Source organism: Phascolarctos cinereus, unplaced genomic scaffold (genome assembly GCF_003287225.1).
Source record: "Phascolarctos cinereus isolate Bilbo 61053 unplaced genomic scaffold, phaCin_HiC Scaffold_5;HRSCAF=322, whole genome shotgun sequence".
NCBI lineage: Eukaryota > Metazoa > Chordata > Mammalia > Diprotodontia > Phascolarctidae > Phascolarctos > Phascolarctos cinereus.
In genome coordinates, this window is record NW_027555958.1 from 394,956,011 (window position 1) to 394,978,963 (window position 22,953).

The window sequence follows — 22,953 nt, forward strand, 5'->3', positions numbered from 1 at the left end:
TATAATAAGTGACAGAATAGTAATGTTAAAAGACACGACTAAAACTCTAGCTTCTTTGCAAAACCAGGAAGTGGTGGGGATGAATTAAATCCATAATTATCAGTGACACCTGAATTACTAGTTAAGCACTTTACCAAATTATTCTCAGACCCAAGCCAGTCTCAAATTTCTTAATAAAAGGCATCATATTTCTGTTAAAAAAGATGAGAAAACCAGCAGCCCCTACAAATCTAGAATGATTGTATACTTATGTGCTTCATAAAAAGCATTCTAACATAATATCATTTTAAAGATTCTATAAGCCCAGGAAAATACTATATTGGTTAAGAAGCAAAAAGTTTATACCCAAAAGTTTCAAGGATGGAAAGAAAAACTTTTTCTTTATTCTATAATAGTTTAATAAGCTGCCTGAAAGTGCCACAACACCTACATAAGATATTGAGAGAAAGAGCAGTTTAAAAATAGCTGAGACAATGTTTTGTTTCTTTTTTTGTTTATTTGCTTTTTGTAACAAGGCAGGAGTGTCAGCAGGGGATAAGGATTTTATGATGGCTATGCAAGACCGAGTCACTGTCACCAGAAATTTCAAAGGATTATCTTTAAAGAACCCTAGACTTAGCAACCATTGCACATTTTCCAAGACAACGTTGGAAAGGCTGGAGGGTGGAGTGAAGACAGAAAAGAACAGGTAGGGCACTCTCCTTACCTTTGCAAATTCCCCTTCACACAACTTTAAGTAACACCTCAAAACAAATTCTAGAGTGGCAAAGCCTACAAAAGGATGAGATAAAACAATTTTCCCACCCAAGTCAACTCAAAAGATCAGCAAGAAACATCTGTTGCACTGGGATGAGAGTGGATCATAGTCCAGAGCAGGCAATGCCCTGGCAAGACAACAGTAGGCAGCAACTTGGCAAACCACGAGCAATCCTTGGGGGCAACCAAATCAGCAACAATGGCTTCAGGAGTTCTCAACCCACAAACAATAAGGGTGTCAACTGGTCAGAAGAAGACTACAGAGGTACCTTTGCTGGCACTGGGTGCAGAACTCTGCTGCATTGCCTATACACAGATCCAGGTCACAGTCCTAGCGTGGGGAAGAGCAGTAGTACAATAGAGTTAGCTGCTGGTCACATTTCCAGGGTATAAAAGAGGGCTTGTGGTCACTCAGAGACCAGAGCACTTGTCAGGAAAGTAGTAAAAACATCTCTCCTTAGATCATATAATTTTATTAAAGACTTCATAATAGGCCTTCATAAGTGTTTTTTTTCTTCTTCTTTCCTTCTCTTGGCTAGGCAATGGGGTTAAGTGACCTGCCCAGGGTCACATAGCCAGTGTTATGTGTCTGAAGCCGGACTTGAACTCAGGTCCTTCTGAATCCAGGGCCGGTGTTCTATCCACTGCGCCTACCTAGCTGTCCCTAGATTATATCATTTTGGAAGAACTGAAAACTTACAGCCCCCAGAACTAGCTCGAAAATAGGTGCACAAAAATCTGAGGCTTGAGACAGTGTCCCCTCCACCACAAGAGCAAAGCCCAATTTTAACATAATATTAAAAGTCAAGAAAAAGGCAGAAAAAACAAGCAAACAAAGATAACAACAAAAGAACCTGACCACAGAAAGTTACTACGGTAACATTAAAACACAAACCTGAAGAAACAACAGAGTCAAAACTCATATCTAAAGCCTCACAGAAAAATGTGAATTGGTGTCAGGGCCAAAAAAATTCCTAGAAGAGTGCAAAGAAGTATTATAAAAATTAAACAAGAGAAATAGAGGAAAATTTGGAAAAAAGAAATGAGAGCAATATAAGAAAATCATGGAAAAAAAAAGACTCAACAGCTTGGTAAAGGAGGCAAAAAATACAGAAGAAAAATAATACTTTAAAAATAGAATACGTCAAATGATAAAAGAGGCACAAATATCCACTGAAGAGTACTCCTTACAAAGTAGAATTGGCCACATGGAAAAAGATATACAAAAATTCACTAAAGAAAAACAAAATTCTTATAAAGTAGAATTTATGGCCAAGTGGAAAAGAAGGTACAAAAGTTCACTGAAGATCTATATATACAAATATTCATAACAGTTCTTTTTATGGTGGCAAAGAATTAGAAATTGAGGGGATTTGGTTTTCCCCAAAAAATTTTAACTTAGCTCTTGGAAAATGAGTTGATGTGCCAAGCAATTTTATTCACCTGGGCAATACTGCACTGAGAATTAAACACAAAAGAATTGAGGTAGGTTAATAATTTGTCTCAGGACAAGTCCTATCTAAATGTCCTATCTGAAATCTATAGAAGATAAGAAACACATAATTATAATATTTATCAATTACTTGGGTGATTCAAGACCATCACTTGATATGGACACCAAACACTAGAAAGGAGACATAAGACTTGTTTCATTTCTTTTCATTTACTATAAGCTGTTTAGCATCTACTTCCCAGGGTTACAAGCATATTTGTAAAGTGTTTAGCACAGCACCTGGCACATAGTAAACATTTAAAAAATCTATGCTTTCCTCTCTCCTTCCTTCCTTCTTCCCTCATATCTTTCTTCTTTCTTTCCTCCCTTCCTCCATCCTTCCCTTCCTTCTTTCCACCCTTCCTCACTCCCTCCCTTCTTTCTCCCCCTGTCCCTGTTTCCTGTGGTGCTAATCAATCAGCAATCTCAGATTAAAAAATAAATAATTCCCAATTAAGATCTACCTTCTTCAGGAAGCTTTCCCAAACCCTTTCTAATTCCAGTGCCTTCCCTCTCTTAATTATCTATTTATCCTGTATACAGCCTGCTTTATATACATTTGTTTGCATATCGTGTCCCTCATTTGACTGAAAGCTCTCTGGGGGCAGGAACTGTCTTTTGCTTCTTTTTGTATCCCCAGTGCTTAGAATAGTTCCTGGCACATAGTAGATACTTAATGAATCTTTACTGATTAATATCGCATTATTTCTTAGAATTCTAGTGTAGCATCCTCTAGCAGTGCCCCCTTAAGGAATCATAACACCTGGACTTCTCACCAGAGTACACAGAGATGTTCTCTGCCTGCCCCTGAGAAACTGCATTGAAATTTGATCAGAGGCTAATATACTCGACCTGCTTCTGACTATGTGACTCAACCAATCACTGTGTGGATTCCCCCAGATTACTTGAAGTGGCCGGCAAAAGGTTAAGTAAGGCAAAAAGTAAGCCATGTCATATATGAGAGGCATGTTTCAGCTGGTACCCCTCTTGACTCCTGTACTCGAGGCAGTAAAATGTGATTTTAACCAAGATTGAAGAAGAAAGACTTTCTGTCACTCTGAGTAGGGGATTTTCTTGTAGCTCCCCACAAAGAGTGAGAATTAAACTAATTAGGCTTATATTGGGACCCCTAGCAGCCTTTGCCTCTCTTGTGTATATCCTTTCTTTACCACTGACCTTTCGAGGATCGTATTGGAGCAGATGCAGGTGAGACAGTAATGAGAAGAGACACTCAACAAGAAAAGTCTCCAACAGAAGGAAAGTTCAGCCACTAGAAAGAATATTCTACTTGGTATTTGTTCAGACTGTGCTAAATACAGATGAAAATCTGAAATAGGTAATTAGCAGCCTTACAAACAAAAAGTACACCAAGGAAACCTGAATATTAGCTTCTAGAGTGCTGATAGTGATACTGCTGTATTCTATTTCATCAATCTTAAATTTGTGAATCGTTATTGGTTAGCATCCCCTTTTCTACGTGGGAAGAAACTGTCCCTTACTTGATTCATCTTTGCACAAGGAGTACCTTTTTACCACAAGACAATTTCTATAATGAGTAATTTTATAAATAGCTTGGTAATCAGAAGTGGGAGGTGGTAGAATGAAGAAATAGGGAGTCTAATATCCTGACTGAGAAGACAGAAAATCTCTAATCTGTGAACCCATGCTAAACCAGGATGACTGGTAAAATATGAGAATGGGCCCAGTTTGCCAGACTATGCGGCCTTAGCCAAGTGGTTCCTAACTAGCCCTTGTGCTACACTTGAACAGCATACAGACTCAAAAACTACTGGAAATGTAGTACAGAGATCTGAAAGCATACCACAACATCTAATGGTTTGTCCTAAAAAATTAGACAAGTCATTGATGATTTTTGAATCTCAGTTGCCTCATCAGGAAAATGGCAACAATAAGGTCTGTACTATTTACGTCACAGAGATCTTTTTAAAAGGTAAAAGAGGCACTTTCTGTTCTCTTTAAATATGTTAATGTAGACTATTCAATTCTGAACATTTTATGTTTCTCAAAGCTCTATAACACACGTGTGTGTGTGTGTATGTGTGTGTATTTAATTCAAAACTTCACTAGCCTTAAAACTGCACTAAGACTTTTGAGATATCCTTCATAACCCTTCTCATCTGACCTCCTTAACTCTGATTATTTCCCTCAATTTCACTGAGTCACATTGCCTTGTTTTATCTAGAAGATGACTGGGGAATTCTCCACTCCCCCAATCATTACTAATAGTTTTGCATGAGAACTCAGCCTTAGGCAAAACTGCTATAGGGTATATTTCCATTTCCATCTGTTCCCTGACCCATACCAATTTTACTCAAAAATACCTTTATATCTTCTGGGAATATTTTAAAATATATTAAGAGAATTATGAATAAAGTTTAGTTTATCTTTTAATAAGTGGAATTGGCAAAAACTGATCTAAAGGAAAATTTAATCACAATTGACATTAGAAAAAGAAAAAAATTTCACTTGAAGATGGAGTTATTTTGTTATAGCTAACAACTTGCTACTATTATTTAATCATGATTTTCTTTCTAATGTTTCTCTGACTCTACAATTCAAAAATGAGAAACCATACCCTTAAGTTGGCAGGAGGAATTACTCATCCTAGGGGATAGGAATGCTTCCAGCATAGTATGTTTTAAAACGTTAGAGTACCAGACCTGGAGTCAAGAAGATTCAACTTCCTGAGTTCAAAAGCAGCCTCAGACATTTGCTAGTTGTACCCTGGATAAGACACTTGCCTCTGTTTGCCTCAGTTTCCTTATCTATATAATGAGCTGTGGAAGGAAACAGCAAACTCTTCAAGTATCTTTGGCAAGAAAATCCCAGATGGGGTCATAAAGAGTCAGATATGACTGAAAAAATTCAATAAATAGAAAAGCACTTGTTGAGTATTTACTATGTTCCAGGTACTGTGCTAAGTTCTGGGAATATAAATACAAGGAAAAAGGACAGTCCTGACCTTCAAGGAGCTTTAATTCTAATGGAGAAAGACAAACTATAAAAGGAAATTTAAAAGGATGGGGCAAAACATGGTAGAGAAATAAATTCAGAGAATCAAGACTTGAGAGGAATGAAGGAGTGAACATGTCTGGCCTAGGCACTTACCTTAAAATGGAGTTCTTGGAGGATTCTGCCAATCAAAAGAAAGGGCTGCAGGGATGGAGCAAGTTTCCAACATAAGAAGTCCCCAAGGACATAGTGAAGTTAAAGAGAAATAATAAAAAATGAATAACTTATATATTTAATGGATATTAATTAGAATTTCCAGTATTAATGCTTCTATCATATATTTAAAGGTTTTAATTTCATTGTTAATAAAATAACACTCTCTGGTTTATTGATATTCTCCTCCCTTCAAAGTCATGAAGCTGAATTTATTTGATTCTTTTCCCAACTCTGAGTGATCCTTTTCTTATCATCTTTATAGCCTCCTTTTTTTAACCATTACTAAGGTTTTTGTCAAAGGCATTTCCCAAGGTTTTGTCTTTGTTATCTTCTCATCTGTATTTACAAAAAATGTCTCTCTCCCTTTCCCTCTCCCTCTTGTCTCCTCCTCTTCCTCCCCTTTCCACCTCTCTCTCTCTCTCTCTCTCTCTCTCTCTCTCTCTCTCTCTCTCTCTCTCTCTCTCTCTCTTCTTCCTTCCTCTCTCCTTCTCCCTCATATAATCTAATTTAGTCCTAATCATTTCAGCTTCTTTGAGAATGACTCCTAAATTTATGCTCCCAATATTAGCTTTTCTCTAAATATTCAGACCAGCATGTCCAAAATCAACTCCATTGGGTGTAGCACTGCCCAACAATTCAATACATCCCAAACTAAACTTATTGTTTTCCCCTAAAAGAACTAATTATTTCCATTTACATTGTTGTAGTTATGTGTATATTGTTTTCTTGGTTCTGCTTACCTGATTTTTTATCAGCTAATATATATTTCTCTTTATTCATTACATGAATCATTTCTTACAGTGCAACAGTATTCCATTACAAACATATAACATAGTTCGTCTATTCATTCTCCAATGGATGGCCATTGATTTTGTTTCCTATTTTTAGCTATAACAAAAAGTGCTGCTATTAATATTTTGGAGTATATAGGGACTTTTTTTATTGATGGCTTTCTTGGAACATAATCCTAGTAATAGAATCTCTGGTTCAATTTACATAATTCCAAACTATTTCCCAAAATGTTTGTACCATTTCACAGTTCCACCAACAATATATTAATGTGCCTTTCTTCCCACAATACCTCCATCACTGACCGTTGTCATTTTTTGTCATTTTTGCCAATTTGCAAGCTATGAGGTGAAACCTCAGAGTTGTTTTGATTTTACTTCTCTTATTAGTATTAATTTAGTGCATTTTAATGTGGTTGTGAATACTTTCAGTTCTTTTGAGAACTATTTGTTCATATCCTTTGACCACTTATCTATTGGGGAATGGCAATTAGTCTCATGCATAATTATTGTTTATATATCTTAGATGCCAAACCTTTTATCAGAGAAATGTAATACAAAGATTTTTTCTCATTCAACTACTTCCCTTCTTATCCTAGATGCATTAATGTTTTCCGTGTAGAAGTTTTTCAGTTTCAAATAATCAAAGCTATCTATCTTATCTTTTGTAATAGCCTTATATCTCTTACCCCAGCAGAGAAATACATGATCTATTTCTCTTCAGTTTTTATAATATGATCTTTAATATTAAAGTCACATATCCATTTAGAATTTATTATTGAGTGTAGTATAAGGTGTTGGTTTAAGTCTAGTTTCTCCCAGACTGCTTTCCAGTTTCTCAGAATTTTTTTTTTTATCAAATAGGGAATTTTTCCCTAAGGTAACATGTTTTTCTCCCTTTCCCCCTATTCTTAGTCACAGAGTCTGGTAGGTTATAATAATAATTATCCATGATATGTCATGTTAACATTTTTAAAGCACTTCATATACATTACCTTGTTCAGGCTTCAAAATAAGCCCCCCACCTCCCTATCCCCAATGATTGAGGCAGTTAGGTGACTAATAGAAGCAGTTAGGTGGTGCACTTAATTGAACTCTAGACATGTAGTCAAGAAGATTTGAATTTGTCTTCTACCTCAGCTATCTACTGCTTGTTATGTTACCCTGGGGAAGTTATATGTCTTTCAGACTCAGCTTTATCACGTGTAAAATGAAGGGGTTGGACTCAATGCCCTCTAAGATTCCCTTCCAGTTTAAAATATATGATCCCATATATGTGCTAGAGGCATTATCATCCATATTTCACTAAAAAGGAAACCGAGAAGTTGGAGAAGTTAAATGGTTTGATAATGGTCACACATCTAATTAGTATCTCAAGTGGGATTAGTCACAGGTCTTCCTAACTCTACATACATCACCATATCCACAATATCACACCGCTTCTCCATTGCTACTCCAATATTCCCCATCCTCAATTCCACAATCTATTTTCTCAAAGTCAAAATCTAATAGCTCTCTCCCTGATTCCAAACCTTCTTCTTCCCATTCTTCAAGCACCATTAAGAGTAATGTTTCTAATGTACAACTCAGATCATCACTCTCCCCATATCATATATATGTACATATGTATATGTATATATGTATGTATGTATATACCTAAAAAAAAATTAAAGAAAATACTCTTAAGCTTGATATTGAGAACCCTAGTTCCAAGCTACCTGTCTGGCCTCATATGTCACTAAAATCTTTCATGTGTACTATGAGCCAAACTAGCCCAGTTATTATTTCTCAACTATGCTCTAAGTCAACTTTCCTGACTCCATACTTGTACTCATACTTTTTCACTGAATTTGATACACCTTAAACTGATTAAATGTAGCATTCTAACGTCTTCTAGATACAAGACAACACATGGCAATATGAGACTAAATGTAAACACAATTTTGTTTAGAAGATAATTACTTAAGGAGTATTTTTAAGTGCATAGACCATGGAAAAAATTCGTGGCTCAAAAGCACGTAGGTAAACTCAGCACAAATTGAGAATCATCAGGCCTTAGAAAATTTTCTAGATCAATACTAATACAAAATACATTAAAATGAATCATATACAATAAAAATAGAAATCTCATCAATAATCCTAAAAATTTAAGACATTCACCTTTTTTTCCAAAAAGACAGTGACAGATAACTCTTCTCAGGCTGTTTGGCCCCAACTTTATGTAAAACGATGCAGGCTTCTGAACTCCCAACAGAAAAAGAAAAATAAAGAAAATGATTGAAAGGTAGAGGAAAAAAAAAACTACTGGTTATCCTTCTGCTTTTGAAAAGGGTAGTGTCCTGTTGCCAAAAGATCAACCACTGCCCAAAAGAAAATGAATAGTCATAATGTTCCTTACTACTCCACCCTTAGAAGGGATGCAAAACTGATACAGCAGTGCTGAGAATTTTCTGATCTCACATTGGCCTGGTAAAGTGGAAAATAAGTCCAAGAAACTAGAGCAAACCTGTGCCTCTAAGCCCTGCCTTCTACTGCTGTTCAATTTTTATAATCATTAAGATTCTTTAGGTAAGTCCGTACCTTTGAGGCTTAGAAGCAATATCTTATATCTTGTGCTTTCCAAGCTCTTCTAGATAGGAAAAACTGTGGAAATGTCCATTCAACCTCTCTCATTACAGCCCACTTTCCTGGATGGATTCAAATGGAAAAAGAATGAAATATCCATGCTCTCCTCTCCCCTATCCCCAAGAGCTAAAAGATAATTAGATGTAACTAGATAGCCAATTATAGTTGAGCAGTAAATTTACTAACAGTTTCTTAGGCCTGGAAAACTCATCTTCATTTTTTGAAATGTTCCATATCCTTCAAAGTGCTGAAGTGATTCTTAAAACCTGTGAAATACCTTAACAATTTGTTTCTGAACATTTCCTTCTATCTTTAAAATAATTTTCCATGTGAAGGTCTTAACTCCCCTAAGACATTTTAGGAATTATATTTTGATCTTTTTGTCTCTCCTTAGAGGCTTGCATGTATTGCAGTGAGTATTCAATAAATATTTATTGAGTTGAAATAAATAATGAGCTTTACTAATGACAAAGTTTCAGATTTACTTTTCTTACCAATTTCACAATAATTTGTGTGGTAAACTGCTGTTTCAGTCGTCATATTAACTGTTTTTTTTCCTCTAAAACAATTTCTCAGAAGAAATAAACAAGTAAATATACAAATACCTAATTTGAAATTAGATAAATTGTTAATAGTCACAACTATATTTTTCTCAGTCTTAGGATTATTTAGTACACTTAGTAAATTTTATTCTCAATGACCTGACCATATCAATGCTGTTCAACACAAGACCCCTTACCCAAGATGCAGAAAGAAATTGCCCAATCCTTCCAGAAACATCAATAGAGCTAGTGAAAATGAAGTTGATTTTTTGCCTACTGTCTAATTTTAGAACAGGCTGCATGACACAGTGGATTGAGTGCTGGACTTGGAGTCAGGGTTCCACCTCTGACGCGGAGTGGCTATGCAGCCATGAGCATACCATTTAATCCATCAGTCATTTAACAAACATTCTTTAAGAACCCACAATGTGCTAGGCAGGAGAATACAGAAATTTTTTAAAAAAAAAAACTATAACAGTTCCATACCTCAAGGAGATGAATCACTCTGTGCCTCAGTCAATTAAGATATGCAAGAATAAAATGATAAATGGACTGTGATTGTGTTAGTGCTCTCAAATCATAGACTCTTGAACTGTTTAACTTTTATGAAAATCACCAGTACTTTATGGTTAAGCCTAGGAATCATGCCTTTTTCTTGGGATTACATAAGGAACTAAATTTATGGGCTGCTAATCCACCTTTATATTCTTTTAATCTATGGCTACAGAGAGTAGTGGTTATCTGTAAAAGAAAAGGTAGTGCTGCTAATTGTAGAAACAACCAATGTTCATTTATCAAGCACACACCAAGTATTTTTTAAAACCTTTAACAATGGTTAGCTATTGTCAGGAGTAGAGAATATGGAAAGACAATAATAGAAATTCTTCTAATTATCATTTTCAGAGGGAACATTGCTAACGTCCTACTCAGTTCAAAGGAGAGAATCACACTCCATAAATGTGATTTGTGAAAAACTCTGAATTTACACTGAGAGTCATTTGTATACTGGAATATAAGGCCAATTATTTCATTTTAAGCAGCTAGTTAAAAATGTAAATTATACTACTGCTAAAATGATATTGAACAATCACTAATCATTGTGGTCAAATATTTCTGAAGATGTTTCATATGTTAGAAACTAATTATTGTGAATTGTAGGGTGTGTCCATCAGGCTGAGATAAGTGCTAAAATATTATTTAATAAATCAGAAGACTTTTAAAGAAAGTATCATAGAATTATCAGTCTTTTTTTTTTTAAAGTATGCTACAAACACCAGGTGCAGACTAGGCTTGCTTAAAATATAATTCCTAATGATGTAAAATGAATTTAACAGAATTTGATTTGTAATATAAATTGTGTCACAGGTGAAGGTTCAGGAATATGATGGTAATCAGGGTCGGTGAGAGGCCAAGATATTCACTGAATATAGTTATATGAAATGATATTTATGGTAAACTCTGAAGTATAATTATGTTTGAAAAACACATATTAACAAAGAGATGAAAATGGTTTTTTTTATACATACTACAAGGCTCAAAAATAGTCTGAATAATATTCTAGAAGTTCTTAAGAATTATATGCAACTCTAAAAGTCAGTTTATTTTCCACTTTCTAATCATAAATATTACATCTCACCCTTGTTTTCCATACTAGAAAGTCCATTTCAATGAACTAATAATTATACATTATAATATCAAGATATAATATATAATATATAATATATATGACATATATATGTATATATATATAGGCTAGGAAGTAGGGTTAAGTGACTTGCCCAGGTCACACAGCTAGTAAGTGTCAAGTGCCTGAGGTTGGATTTGAACTCAAGTCTTCTGACTCCAGGGACAGTGCTCTATATTTTTTCTCACTTCCATTTGTGAGATCTTACTATACGCCATTGAGGATCCAAAAATGAATATTATATGGTTTCTCTCCTCAAAGAATTTCCAAACTATTACAAGGCAAGCTTACAAATGAAAATATTAAGCAAAATATAAGGTTTATTATAAGACATAGAAACAAATCACTAAGAGTCTAATATTTTGGAGATAAAAATCAATGGATCTGGAAACTAATGGTGGGAAGTACAGGAGAAAAAAGTCAAAGATATTTTTAACACTACCAAAATCAGTAACTAGTACTCCCACTAAAAGAAATAGCCAAGTCAGAAGGGAGAGCATGTTCCGAAGGAAAGTTAATTAACTTTGTTTTGGACATGTTGAGACTGATGCCCTAATAGAATATCTAGGTGGAGATGTTCAGCACAAATTTAAAAGTGATTGACAAAGGGTGAGAGCAAAAGCTGTGAGAGTTAATGATACATGTAGCGTTTAAAGAGAAGAATAACAGCGTGCCAATTAAGAAGACTACATTTCTGAGGAATAATATAATCTCTATGTAATATGAGATGGATCTTGTATAATGAAACTGATTTGCCCTCCCACATATTTCCAAAAGATTTATTTTTCAAGTAAAATGGAAAATTAAGCAGTTTCCATGTTTTTGTTTTTGTGCTTTTTTTTTAAATTTTAATCAATCAAATAATAATTAAATAAAGACCTAATATGTGCAACATTTGTTAGGCATTACAGGCCAATCAGGTTTTAGGACCCCTCACCAAAATAATGTCATCTTTGTTAATTGTTAATGATGGCTGCAGACACAAAACACAGAAAATAGTCAACATATCCCCAAAGAATCACTTCAAGTACTTGTTGACTAAGGTCACCTGTTTTCCTTTCAACCTGCTACCTACTTGTCTAATTCTCTTGAGTATCAGGAAAAGCATAAGGGTATTAAGAATGATTTTCTTTCTTACCTCTTACCTTCTCTCCCACCTTTACCTAATGGTAAACTCACATGAGTATGATTTAATTAATTGTGTTACAATTTGAATATTCTACTTAGTATGTAAATTCAGGAGAATAGGATTTCCTGTTATTACAAAGGAAAATATTTTTATCCAAACATATCCTATTTACCCATAAACTTAGGTTGCACATTTTTGTTTAAAGAATTTTAAGATAAAAAAAGTTTTAATACTGTTCTTTTCTTATATCACTGTTATTTTTCAATGATATACCCTCCCCCTGCCCAATAGTACTCTTCCTTACTAGTTAGAAGTACAACTAAGTAAAACAAAGCAACACGTTGATCATGACTGATGATGTACACCTTATTCTGAACCCCAGAGTTCACCACTTCACTGAAAAGAGGGTGAAATGCTTCACCTATAATTCCCTGAAATAACTTTGTCACTGATTGATAAGAAGTCTGATGTTTTTTCATTGTTTACCTTTACATTATTATAGTCATTGTGTATATTCTTCTTGTTTTGATTACTTTGCTCTGCATCAATTCATCTAAGCCTCCCAACTTTCCCAAAATTCTTCAAATATGTCATTTCAAGATGGATAAAATTCCATTATATTCATATACCACAATTTATTTGGTCAATCAATTCCCAATCAATGGACACACACTTTGTTTTCAATTCTTCCTTTGCACAAAAAATGTTTTGCTAAAAATAGTTTACATATATATATGCATATGCTTGCGGATATATATTTAGATATGCTTATATACATATATGTGTGCAAATATGTACACACCTATTTACACCTAGATGTTTATAGCTAAGTACATATATAGATACAGCTATAAACATACATGTGTGCAAATATGCACACATGTATGGACATATTAATATATCTACATGTGGATGTGGATACATGTAGCCATATTAGTCTGTGTACATATTTAATATACAAATATCCATGTACACATTTATAAGTATACCTGAACATCTATTTATCTATCCATCTGATGCTTTCCTCTGTCTGTTAATTTCTTTGAGTACGTTGCTAGAATATAATGTCACTGGTTCCAGTTTAATGACTTTTCTAATAAAATGTCAAATAGTTTTCCAGAATATTAGGACTAATTCACAGCTATACTATTCTTTACTATACTTTCCTACATACAATCTCTACAACAATTAAATAAATAATAAAATCAAGAACACTAAATACAGGGGATCTTTACCTGATGGAGAAGGCTAAAACTGGAAAAAATGTTTGACAGAAAATTAGCATACTGTATTATTTTGTGAAAGATATTCAAATAAGCTAATTTCTGCTAAACTTTTTTTTTTCCAGTTTTAGCATTTCCCCATCAGGTAAAATTCTCCAGATTTGGTATTGTTGAGTACATAAATACTAAAACACTGTACTTTGGTGCTAACCATTTTAATTGATCAACTTTTAATTTTTAATCAGTAGCAATTAATTTTTATTATTTATAATTTAGATTAAATCCTGATAATGTCACAACCCTTTTATTCCTTTTTGTCCCAGTATATCCATTGAAAGCCTTGAGCTTTTTTATTTCTCCAGAAGAATATTATTATGTTTTGATCATGGCTTTAAAGTAATAATGCCTTGGTAATTAGGCTGTTATGAAACTAAATCTGACAATTTATTTAGGAATCATAGTCTTTCTTTAGATTAGTGTGGTCCACTCATAATTAACATCCTCAATTATGTGTTGTTTATTTATGTAAGGAAGGTATTAAAATTATATTTATATATGAGTATGTGTTAGTTGGTTAACTTATAGGAATTTTACAAATTTAGTAGCTATTTTAATGCAAATTTTTTCCTGTTGAATCTTCTTAGTAATATGTAGAAAACCTGATTTTATAGAGGTTTATTTAAAGACATACTACCTTGCAGATTTTTAAAATTATTATAAATAATCTGTTACTGAATATCTAGAATTTCATCAGTAAACAGAAATATCACCTGTAAATGGAGTTTATTTTGCTCTTCTTAATTTTTTGTTTTTGTGTGTGTATGTGTGTGTGTGTGTGTGTGTGTGTGTGTGTGTGTATGTGTGTGAGGCAGTTGGCGTTAAGTGACTTATCCAGAGTCATACAGCTAATGAGAGTTATGTGCCTGAGGTCACATTTGAACTGGGGTCCTCCTGACTCCAGGGCCGGTGCTCTATCCACTGCGCCACCAAACTGCCCCTATTTTGCTCTTCTTTACTTATTTTGGTTCCCTCAATTTATTTTTTTTTCTTATTGCCATAGTTAACATTACTAGAACTATATCAGTTGCATAATCGTATGCTCAATTAATTAACCTCTTGTTTCTCACCTTGTGAGTAGTAACTTTATGATTGCTTTCACTGAATCTCATACCTTTCTGGTATGCTGTCACATTGTTATAATTTTCCTTGATAATTAGTGTTTTTTAAAAATGCATTCATTAGATACTGCTAAGTTTATTAAAGTCTAAATGATTATTTTATATCCCTATTTTATTATAACATCTTTTGCATTTTTATCTGGAAAGGAATTATTTGTTTCTTTCTATATTTGTTTATTAATTGCTTGTGCCCTAACCCAAGAATATTTTATGTAAAAGTGTCTCACAAAACTGAAAAAAATCCCTATTAAAACGATTTCTACTCAGCAATCACTAAAGACCTATTATGTCTAATTTCCTTAAAATTATGTTCAGATCCTTAACATTTTTCTCATTTATTTTTCTGTTTGATTTCTGCAGGGCTAAAAGGGGCACATTAAAGTGACCAACTGCATTAATCCTTCAAGCACCAACACTATAATGGGGCATCTTTAAGTTCACAGTAATAAATTATATTAGGACTCTGTAATTCATCAGAGAATACTTTAATTTAAAATAATTATTATAGAAATAAATGTCATAAAACATACATATATCAGGGGAAAGCTTATATTGTATTCTATGAGGTTCTAAATTACATTAGCTCTTTTTTTCTGAATATTAGATACTGTTTTTGTTTTTACTTTTACTCCTAAAAATGTAGTTTCACTAATAATAGGTTTGTTTTTATTAAATTACACTTTTAAAGACATCCTTAAAGTATTCAGTGATTATCTACGGGATGTGAAAAAGTTTGTAGATCAAACTTAATGAAATGAAGTAGTGAGGAACTGATTTGATAGTGAGCATATGTGTGTGTGTGTGTGTGTGTGTGTGTAGTAACACGACTTTCCTCAAGCATAAAAGAATGATTTCTCTGCCTGAATCTTCAGCTTTCAAATTAATAGGATATTTCCTTCTACTCTTCTAAATGCTTTTAATATGTTAGTATGATAACTGCTGTTTATTAGCATCATAATAAGAAAGCAATTTGTTAGAATAAGAAAAAATCAAATCAGCAATTTTTCTGCTTATTAAGGAATTCTTACAATGTCAGATTAAGAGGAGATATTACCTTCTCAAATGTTATCTCATTTACAATGATAAATCTTGTTATTATCTATGTGTGTATACATATATATACACATCCATACATATACTAAAATAAGATTTATCTTTGTAAATCTATAGATATATATGTATCATTGTATGTATATGTATGTATGTGGGTATATTACAGATAGATAGATACACACACACACACACACACACACACACACACACACACACACACACACACACACACACCAGGGGCTTTCCTAGTTCTAACAGGTCAGAAGTCTGTTGTTCTCTGCAGTTGTTTACCATGATATACAGGAGGAAAAGAATCTTCTAAAAAAATCATAAACACAGACACAGAGGAGTAAAGTTTGCCATAATTCATTCAAACTTTATCTCCTCACCATTCTTTTAGATGAGGGTTGTGAAACTTTCTCTCCCTTATATTCTGTCCCTATAGTCACCCCAACCTTGAAAAGAAAGAAATGTCTGAACTTTACTGTTTTAAGATTACCTTAGTGAAGTGCCTAGCATAGTATGCTAATAACTTACATATAGTAGGCAGCCTTTGAATATTAAGTAAAGATAGATAAAAATTAGCCCAAATTAGCTAAATTGTGAAGAAAACAAGAGAAAAATATTTTTCAGAAAAACATCTACTTCTGCTTCATTGACTACCCTAAAGCCTTTGACTATGGTAATAGTATGTGGCAATTCCTCAAAGACATGGCGGTACCAGATCATCTTACTTGTCTCCTGAGAAACCTATATGTAGGTCAAAAAGCAATATTTAGAACTTAACATGACTGATTTGTTTAAGACTGAAAAAGGAGTATGGCAAGGCTATATAATGCCACTTTATATATTTAACTTATATGCACAGTACATCATACAAAATGCCAAACTAGAGGAACCAAAAGTTGGAATTAAGGTTTCCAGGAGAAATATCAACAATTTCAGATATGTAGATGATACCACTCTGATGGCAGAAAGTGAAGAAGAATTAGAAAGAGGAGAGTAAAAGCTGGATTGAAACTGGGACCATCTCTTCTTAGCAAAAAGAGGGAGAAGAAACAGAAGTGTCAGATTTTATATTTTCGGGCTCAAAGATCACTGCAGTTGGTGACTGCAGCCATGAAATTAAAAGACACTCTTTGGAAAGAAAGCTATGACAAATCTGGATAGCATACTAAAAAGCAGAGATGTCAATTTGCCAGCTAGGGTCTATATAGTCAAAGCTATGGTTTTTCCAGTAGCAATGTATGGCTGTGAAATTTGGACTCTATAAGGAAAGCTGAGCACCACAGAAACAACGCTTTCAAAATTTTGGTGCTGCAGAAGACTTTTGAGAGTTCCTCGGACAGCTAGAAGATCAACTCAGTCAACACTTAAATTAATTAAGGTTATTTCACCAGAATTGTTAAATCCTGAACCTGAAGCTTAAAAATATGGGCCACATAATAAGAAGACAGGACTCATTGGAAAACACCCTAATGTTGGGAAAGATAGAAAACAAAAGGCAAAGGGAACAGCAGAAGATGAGACAGATGACAGTGTTATAGAAACGATGAACACAAACTCGGACAGACTTCGAGAGACAGCAGAGGATAGAAGGGCCTGGCATGCTGTGGTACCTGGAGTCACAAAGAGTCAAACATGACTGAATGGTTGAACAACACCAAGCTGTTAACTATAAACTAAAGAGAGGTACATTTACTTCCATTCTAGTGAAGGAGTAAGACAAAAAAATAAGGGAACCTTCTATACTACTTAGGGGGAAGGCATGGTAGGATTTTGCATCCCAGAGCTCTGACTTAGAATTGAGACTCTGAAGTAAAGCAGATTTGGAAAATGAAGTCTATAATAAACTTTTGGAAAGATGTCCTTTACTTCAAGGGGAATGTTATAAAGTGAGGGCAAACCATAGTCATTCAAGTAAATATTTCCAGGAAAAAGAAGATAATTCAACAATAGGGCAATTACTCATCATAATACTACAACTAAACAAAGAAGCACTAATGTGAAAATTCATTAAATAAGAAAACTCCTGTAAGCTTATGGCACTATATCGTCTTCTAGTCTGGGATCACAAGGGCCTTTAAAATAGACATTTTTTATATGTCCAGCCTTATGCTTTGGAAACTACTATTCACAATATTCACCTCAATCATTCTTGCAACACTAGGGCAAAATGCAAAAAATGTAAAAAGCCATGTGTCACATTGTTGACTACAACAGAATTAATGAGTTAGTATTATTACCAGGCTGAAGATAGAATCATGTGTATTATGATGTCAAGCAGAAAACAGTAAAAAAAAAAAATCAGGGTGAGAAATATAAGAGGTCAGAGTCAAGTTATCAAAGTCGAGAGGGGTAGATTAAGGACAACATCTCAGAATAACAAGCTGAAGTAAGAAAACACCAGAAGTCCAGACTTGTGAGTAGAAAGAATACAGTTGGAGAAACTTAGCCATCTGTTTGTATCTGGAAGTCTATTTTCCTATACCTAGCCCCATCTCAAAGTTTAAATCCTACATTCCCAGACCACCTGGTTTTCCCAAAATAATCTTGATACTATTAAAAATGAGATTTAACTCAGCATAGTTATTTATTATATTAGTGAAGAGAGCCTCTCTACTCCTCCCCAACAAAATCCATGGTGGACACTGGAATGTTTGGCTGTACAAGTATAGAAAAAGAAAAGACTGAAAAAGTCAGCTGCAACAAGTCATCATTCAGACTCTGTGGAAACTCTCCAACTCATTAACTCATAAAGCAGTTCATTCTTTATTGACATCCCTCATTATTAGGAAGTTTTAAATATGTGAGCTAAAATATTCTTCTCTGAAACTCTGACCCATTATTTCTAGTTCTGTCCTCTGGCGTCCAGACAAAGAAGTCTAATTTCTTTTCCACAAAGCCCTTCAAATATTTGTAACTAACTTGCTGTTGTTGCTGTTCAGTACTATCTGAACCTTTTGTGACCCCATGGAACATCCCACACCAGGACCTTCTATCCTCCACTACCTCTCAGATTTTATTCAAGTTCATGTCTAACTGTTTCTGTGACACTATCCATCTCACCATCCGCTCTCCCTTTTTCCTTTTGCCCTCAACTTTCCCAACATCAGGGTCTTTTCCAACAAGTCCCGTTTTCTTGTGACCAAAGTATTTAACTTTCAGCTTCAGTATTTGACCCTCCAGTGAATAGATTCAATTAATTTCTTTAAGTATTGACTGATTTTATCTCCTTGCTGTCCAAGATACTCTCAAAATTCTTCTCCAGCACCACAGTTCAAAAGCATCAATTCAGTGGCACTCAGCTTTCCTCATAGTCCAACTCTCATAGCCATGCATTGCTACTGAAAAAAAAAACCCAAAAAAACATAGCTTTGACTGTTAACCTTTGTCAGCAAATTGACATCTCTGCTTTTTAGTATGGTGTCCAAATTTGCCATAGCTTTCCTTCCAAAGAGAAAGTTACTTTTAATTTCATGGCTGCAGTCACAATTTCCAAGTGGCCTTTGAGCCCAAGAATATAAAATCTGACACTACTTCCATTTCTTCTCCTGCTATTTGCCAGGAAGTGATGGGACCAGTTGCCAAGATCTTAGGTGTATATAAGCAAAGTAAAACATCTTCAGTTCATTCCCATGACTTCATATAAGATGAGTTGTGAGCCATTCCATTTTCCACTTCTGACGGTGGTGATGTATCACTGTAAACGCGGGAGAATTTATTTTTGTTACTCATTCCTATATTTTATAAGTTCCTCAGGATAATGTCTGAACAAGGATAATAATTAAAATCAGAAGATGTTGATTCAAATTGAGAGTGTCCCAATTACCACCTAAATAATTTTGGCCAAATATCTTTCTCAGCCTCAGTTTCCTCACCTATAAAATATAATAGTTAAACCAGAAAAAAAACCTCTGAGGTTTCCTACAGATACAAATTTATCATACTATGATCTATATTAGGTTTGTTTCCCCTAGCCCCCGCCTGCCCCCATGTAGTTAGATATGATCTAAACAGAATATTTGTTTCTCCAGAGACCTTGTACCTGCAATTTACATGATAGCCACCAGATGGTAGTAGTGTCCTATGAGGTCACTTAGCCCAGAGATAAGGCTGGTGGAAACTGAAAAAGTCAGGAATTAGTGTGCAATCTAGTCAGACGACTGTCATAAGAAAATGATTATATTTAAACAGCAAATTTAATGCTCTAAAAAATCTCAATATAAATTCAAAGCAATCTTCTAAGGAATTCTATTTAAAACACTAGCACAATTAATCAGGTTGGACTTGTCCACCTCAGAGAGCCCCATGCATCACAGAGTTCTCTTGAACTCTGACAGTTGCAGTTTTGTCTAAAATCAACTATTCTTCGTGCTTAATTTAGGGAGGCATATTGGTGTAGGGGAAAGACCTGAGTTTTCATGCTGGCTTTTCCATACATTCATTGTCAAACCTTATTTAACCTCTAAGTCTCATTTTCCTCAACTATAAAAAGAACACCTATCTTGCTTCCCTTACAGAACAATTGGGATGATCCAATGAGAAAATGCACTGCGTTATACAAACATTATCATGTGTTTAGCCGGCCCTGGCTCCCTATTGCTTGCTTTTAGCTTTGTCTTTGGTTTAAGTTTCCATCTGCTTTTTTTTTTTCCCCATTCCTGGGAACCTATTCCCAATGGCACTAGGTATCATTCTGCAAATACCACCTATTTACTCTTTGAGTGTCAGAATTTGGAATGCATCTACCTGGTTTAGGCTTCTTGAGGATATTAGATCTTAACAGCTATACTGAATGCTTTATCACTCTAGAGCTTGGCTAGTCTCATCTCTAAAGCTGTCAGAGTCAAGACCTTTCTGTCTTTGTTCCCTGCATGGTTCAGCTGAACTGAAAACTAACATGAAAACACTAGCCAACAGCTCTCCCCACTTCTCCTAACCGATCAATTCTCACCTCTCATGTGTCTCCTCATTCCTCACATGCCACTCCAAATTTTGGATGAATATAAACTTCTACAATTTATAGCTTTGTTTATTAACTCTTCTGCTTCTCGTTATGGTTTCTGGCAGGTTCCCAATTTGACTTTCTTTGAGATGGACTCTTTAGTCCTTCAAGGACAAAACTTTTTCCCCATTGCAAACAATATAAAAATAACTGAAATGAATTTTTGATTTTTTTAATATCCAGCACAATATAGTTTCCTCACAAGGTCACAGGTTTCTGGAACTTTCTAGAGCAGAATAACAAAAATCCCACTGAGGGATAATTATGTCTATACTAATTTTAGGGACCATGTGGATGGTGACATCAGTTTAAATCTCAAGTCTGTCACTTAAAGCCTATGTGACCTTGGACAAGTCTTTATTTTTCTGAGCTTCAGTTTCCTCATCTACATATTATACGATATAAAAGTTGGACTCAACAAATTGTAACAACTCATCCAGCCCTAAATCTATGATTTTATGATCCTAGTTGGCAAGGATATCAGTATGACAGCTTCTTATGTCACCTTGATGGATAGAGAAAAGAGAATTAATTTCATTACTGTAATATAGAAAAAAAGAGTCACTAGGAGATAGAACCTCACGTTTAGAATCAAGTTCCTGCTCTAATACATTGATGTTATTGGGTGAGACTCAGGAGAAAGTCAAAAACAACTGTACGACTCCTATTTCAGTCCTTTGGTAATAGCAACATTCACTTATTATAACCCATTTATTAAGCTAGTTTAAGGAAATCAGACATATTAAATAAGCTATAAAATAACTTTATTAGAAAAGTTGTAAATGTCCTCACTTTCATGGTACAGTGCCAGCTAATGCAATAATTTTTCATGTTTTCTTAAAATATTTTGTTTTATTTTATATAAGATTTTCTTAGTCTTCTTGCTATTATCATTAACAGTAACAATATTATTACTAGTATCACTTTTATACTATTAAGCATTAGTAATCAATAGTAACAATAAGGCTTCCACACATGAATGGATTGATGCTGTTCCCCACCTCCATCAATACATAGAACTATCTCAAACAGTACATAGATCCCAACCAGTACATGCCTTCCTATCCTCTGCACTTATTTATTCATGTCCTGCCATAGACCCTCTATACATAGAAAATCTGCTCATTTTTGCAGGAGGCATTCCTCTGGTCTTATAATATTCTGTGAGTATCAATGTAGTACTCACGCTAACTACTGTTTTACTTCATCTTTAATATATGATTGCTTCTACCTTCTTTTCTAGTAACACATTTCCTGAACAATATCTATCTTATCATACAGTTAATCAATCATGGAGCATTTGATAAGTGTTTACTACCTTCCAAGCACTTTACTGAGTGTTGAGGATACTTTCAAGGAACTTACATCCTAAGTTCAGGGGGCAGGAGGAGGGGAAGGCCACTATATATGTATGTTTATGTGTGTGTGTGGGTGTGTGTGTGTGTGTGTGTGTGTGTGTGTGTGTATATAAAAGGTAGGTGAAAGAGTATATCAGCTTTGTCCACAACTACTGCAACAAAGATCTAGAAGGAATACCAGACTGAGCTGTGATTCAAAAATCCATGGGAAAATCGCAGTGTCATTTTTTAAAAAATTATATTTACAATTATTATTATTTTGAAATCCAGATCAGCAGAGGAAGACAGACAGAGGTAAAGAAGAACTGGTATAGGATCTAGCCAGGTGAGTGTTAACACAGGGACTCCCAGTGCCATGACGAAACTGGAGTCTGCTGCTATATGACAGCAATAAGTAATCTCCAAACCAACAGGGATGGGTTAAAAATACGCAGGAAGCAGAAACAGAAGCCAAGTGGCAGCTCTGTCAGTCATATTCCCGAGTTGTGTTATATATTCATTCTGGAATGAAGGAGGAAGAGGACCTACACCTGGAGTAACTGAACTATGGTTTCATTGGGGCAAGAAGCAGTCTCTAGTTATTATTATGACAGGGACTCCAGCGACACAAATCAAATTCTAAACTAAAAAAGAGGGTTGAATACAACCTCATAGAATTGGATACAGAAATATATTTCAATCAATGAGGCTATAGGAGGAAATGGAGGGGGAGGCAGGAAGAGAGGTAAAAGGAAAGATAGAATCAGGGAAAGATGAGTCATAAACACAACAGACTCCAACTTCATAGGGTGGATTGCAAAAAAGAACTTAAAAGGAAAGAAAAAAGGTAAGAACTGACTATTGGGTTCTGGACAAGGGAAAAAGCAATGAAGCAAAGAAAGAGCTAACTGTATTAAGCACAGAGCAATGATGCTGGCCATACACCTTA